We start from the raw sequence: 5088 nt of genomic DNA, 5'->3' as shown, positions 1-5088 counted from the left end.
AGGTGTAGTACCACAGTCACGCATAATAATACAGTTACGTGTCATAGAGAAGGCTGAGAGGTGTAGTACTACAGTCACACATAATAATACAGTTACATGTCAGAGTACGCTGAGAGGTGTAGTACCACAGTCACACATAATAATACAGTTACATGTCAGAGTACGCTGAGAGGTGTAGTACCACTGTCACACGTAATAATACAGTTACATGTCACAGAGTACGCTGAGAGGTGTAGTACCACAGTCACACATAATAATACAGTTACATGTCAGAGTACGCTGAGAGGTGTAGCACCACAGTCACACATAATAATACAGTTACGTGTCATAGAGTACGCTGGGAGATGTAGTACCACAGTCACACATAATAATACAGTTACATGTCATAGAGTACGCTGAGAGGTGTAGTACCACAGTCACACATAATAATACAGTTACATGTCATAGAGTACGCTGAGTGGTGTAGTACCACAGTCACACATAATAATACAGTTACATGTCATAGAGTACGCTGAGAGGTGTAGTACTACAGTCACACGTAATAATACAGTTACATGTCATAGAGTACGCTGAGAGGTGTAGTACCACAGTCACGCATAATAATACAGTTACGTGTCATAGAGTACGCTGAGAGGTGTAGTACCACAGTCACACATAATAATACAGTTACATGTCATAGAGTACGCTGAGAGGTGTAGTACCACAGTCACACATAATAATACAGTTACATGTCATAGAGTACGCTGAGAGGTGTAGTACCACAGTCACACATAATAATACAGTTACATTTCATAGAGTACGCTGAGAGGTGTAGTACCACAGTCACACATAATAATACAGTTACATGTCATAGAGTACGCTGAGAGATGTAGTACCACAGTCACACATAATAATACAGTTACATGTCATAGAGTACGATGAGAGGTGTAGTACCACAGTCACACATAATAATACAGTTACGTGTCATAGAGTACGCTGAGAGGTGTAGTACCACAGTCATACATAATAATACAGTTACATGTCATAGAGTACGCTGAGAGCTGTAGTACCACAGTCATACATAATAATACAGTTACATGTCATAGAGTAGGCTGAGAGGTGTACTATCACAGTCACGCATAATAATACAGTTAAATGTCATAGAGTACGCTGGGAGATGTAGTACCACAGTCACACATAATAATACAGTTACGTGTCATAGAATAGGCTGAGAGGTGTAGTACCACAGTCACGCATAATAATACAGTTACATGTCGTAGAGTACGCTGAGAGGTGTAGTACCACAGTCACACATAATAATACAGTTACATGTCAGAGTACGCTGAGAGGTGTAGTACCACAGTCACACATAATAATACAGTTACGTGTCATAGAGTACGCTGGGAGATGTAGTACCACAGTCACACATAATAATACAGTTACATGTCGTAGAGTACGCTGAGAGGTTTAGTACCACAGTCACACGTAATAATACAGTTACGTGTCATAGAGTAGGCTGAGAGGTGTAGTACTACAGTCACACGTAATAATACAGTTACGTGTCATAGAGTACGCTGAGAGGTGTAGTACCACAGTCACACGTAATAATACAGTTACGTGTCATAGAGTAGGCTGAGAGGTGTAGTACCACAGTCACACATAATAATACAGTTACATGTCATAGAGTACGCTGAGAGGTGTAGTACCACAGTCACACATAATAATACAGTTACATGTCATAGAGTAGGCTGAGAGGTGTAGTACCACAGTCACACATAATAATACAGTTACATGTCATAGAGTACGCTGAGAGGTGTAGTACGACAGTCACGCATAATAATACAGTTAGGTGTCATAGAGTACGCTGAGAGGTGTAGTACCACAGTCACACATAATAATACAGTTACATGTCGTAGAGTACGCTGAGAGGTTTAGTACCACAGTCACACGTAATAATACAGTTACGTGTCATAGAGTAGGCTGAGAGGTGTAGTACTACAGTCACACGTAATAATACAGTTACATGTCAGAGAACGCTGAGAGGTGTAGTACCACAGTCACACATAATACAGTTACATGTCATAGAGTACGCTGAGAGGTGTAGTACTACAGTCACACGTAATAATACAGTTACGTGTCATAGAGTAGGCTGAGAGGTGTAGTACCACAGTCACACATAATAATACAGTTACATGTCGTAGAGTACGCTGAGAGGTGTAGTACCACAGTCACACGTAATAATACAGTTACTTGTCATAGAGTAGGCTGAGAGGTATAGTACTACAGTCACACGTAATAATACAGTTACATGTCAGAGTACGCTGAGAGGTGTAGTACCACAGTCACACATAATAATACAGTTACGTGTCATAGAGTACGCTGGGAGATGTAGTACCACAGTCACACATAATAATACAGTTACATGTCATAGAGTAGGCTGAGAGGTGTAGTATCACAGTCACACATAATAATACAGTTACATGTCAGAGAGTACGCTGAGAGGTGTAGTACCACAGTCACACATTGTAATACAGTTACGTGTCATAGAGTACGCTGAGAGGTGTAGTACCACAGTCACGCATAATAATACAGTTACATGTCAGAGTACGCTGAGAGGTGTAGTACCACAGTCACACGTAATAATACAGTTACCTGTCATAGAGTAGGCTGAGAGGTGTAGTACCACAGTCACACGTAATAATACAGTTACGTGTCATAGAGTACGCTGAGAGGTGTAGTGCCACAGTCACACATAATAATACAGTTACATGTCATAGAGTACGCTGAGAGGTGTAGTACCACAGTCACACATAATAATACAGTGACATGTCAGAGTACGCTGAGAGGTGTAGTACCACAGTCACGCATAATAATACAGTTACATGTCATAGAGTACGCTGAGAGGTGTAGTACTACAGTCACGCATAATAATACAGTTACATGTCATAGAGTACGCTGAGAGGTGTAGTACCACAGTCACACGTAATAATACAGTTACATGTCAGAGTACGCTGAGAGGTGTAGTACCACAGTCACACATAATACAGTTACATGTCATAGAGTACGCTGAGAGGTGTAGTACCACAGTCACACGTAATAATACAGTTACGTGTCAAAGAGTAGGCTGAGAGGTGTAGTACCACAGTCACACGTAATAATACAGTTATGTGTCATAGAGTACGATGAGAGATGTAGTACTACAGTCACACGTAATAATACAGTTACGTGTCATAGAGTAGGCTGAGAGGTGTAGTACCACAGTCACACATAATAATACAGTTACGTGTCATAGAGTAGGCTGAGAGGTGTAGTACTACAGTCACACATAATAATACAGTTACATGTCAGAGTACGCTGAGAGGTGTAGTACCACAGTCACACATAATAATACAGTTACATGTCATAGAGTACGCTGAGAGGTGTAGTACCACAGTCACACATAATAATACAGTTACATGTCATAGAGTACACTGAGAGGTGTAGTACCACAGTCACACATAATACAGTTACATGTCATAGAGTACGCTGAGAGGTGTAGTACCACAGTCACACATAATAATACAGTTACATGTCATAGAGTACGCTGAGAGGTGTAGTACCACAGTCACGCATAATAATACAGTTACGTGTCATAGAGAAGGCTGAGAGGTGTAGTACTACAGTCACACATAATAATACAGTTACATGTCAGAGTACGCTGAGAGGTGTAGTACCACAGTCACATAATAATACAGTTACATGTCAGAGTACGCTGAGAGGTGTAGTACCACAGTCACACGTAATAATACAGTTACATGTCACAGAGTACGCTGAGAGGTGTAGTACCACAGTCACACATAATAATACAGTTACATGTCATAGAGTACGCTGAGAGGTGTAGTACCACAGTCACACATAATAATACAGTTACATGTCATAGAGTACGCTGAGAGGTATAGTACCACAGTCACACGTAATAATACAGTTACATGTCGTAGAGTACGCTGAGAGGTGTAGTACCACAGTCACACGTAATAATACAGTTACGTGTCATAGAGTAGGCTGAGAGGTGTAGTACCATAGTCACACATAATAATACAGTTACATGTCATAGAGTACGCTGAGAGGTGTAGTACGACAGTCACGCATAATAATACAGTTAGGTGTCATAGAGTACGCTGAGAGGTGTAGTACCACAGTCACACATAATAATACAGTTACATGTCGTAGAGTACGCTGAGAGGTTTAGTACCACAGTCACACGTAATAATACAGTTACGTGTCATAGAGTAGGCTGAGAGGTGTAGTACTACAGTCACACGTAATAATACAGTTACATGTCAGAGTACGCTGAGAGGTGTAGTACCACAGTCACACATAATACAGTTACATGTCATAGAGTACGCTGAGAGGTGTAGTACTACAGTCACACGTAATAATACAGTTACGTGTCATAGAGTAGGCTGAGAGGTGTAGTACCACAGTCACACATAATAATACAGTTACATGTCGTAGAGTACGCTGAGAGGTGTAGTACCACAGTCACACGTAATAATACAGTTACTTGTCATAGAGTAGGCTGAGAGGTATAGTACTACAGTCACACATAATAATACAGTTACATGTCAGAGTACGCTGAGAGGTGTAGTACCACAGTCACACATAATAATACAGTTACGTGTCATAGAGTACGCTGGGAGATGTAGTACCACAATCACACATAATAATACAGTTACATGTCATAGAGTAGGCTGAGAGGTGTAGTATCACAGTCACGCATAATAATACAGTTACATGTCATAGAGTAGGCTGAGAGGTGTAGTACCACAGTCACACATAATAATACAGTTACATGTCAGAGAGTACGCTGAGAGGTGTAGTACCACAGTCACACATTGTAATACAGTTACGTGTCATAGAGTACGCTGAGAGGTGTAGTACCACAGTCACGCATAATAATACAGTTACATGTCAGAGTACGCTGAGAGGTGTAGTACCACAGTCACACATAATAATACAGTTACATGTCATAGAGTACGCTGAGCGGTGTAGTACCACAGTCACACATAATACAGTTACATGTCATAGAGTAGGCTGAGAGGTGTAGTACCACAGTCACACATAATAATA

The sequence above is a fragment of the Rhinoderma darwinii genome, unplaced genomic scaffold (assembly GCF_050947455.1).
Source record: "Rhinoderma darwinii isolate aRhiDar2 unplaced genomic scaffold, aRhiDar2.hap1 Scaffold_472, whole genome shotgun sequence".
Taxonomy (NCBI): Eukaryota; Metazoa; Chordata; class Amphibia; order Anura; family Rhinodermatidae; genus Rhinoderma; species Rhinoderma darwinii.
This window is presented reverse-complemented; position numbering follows the sequence as displayed.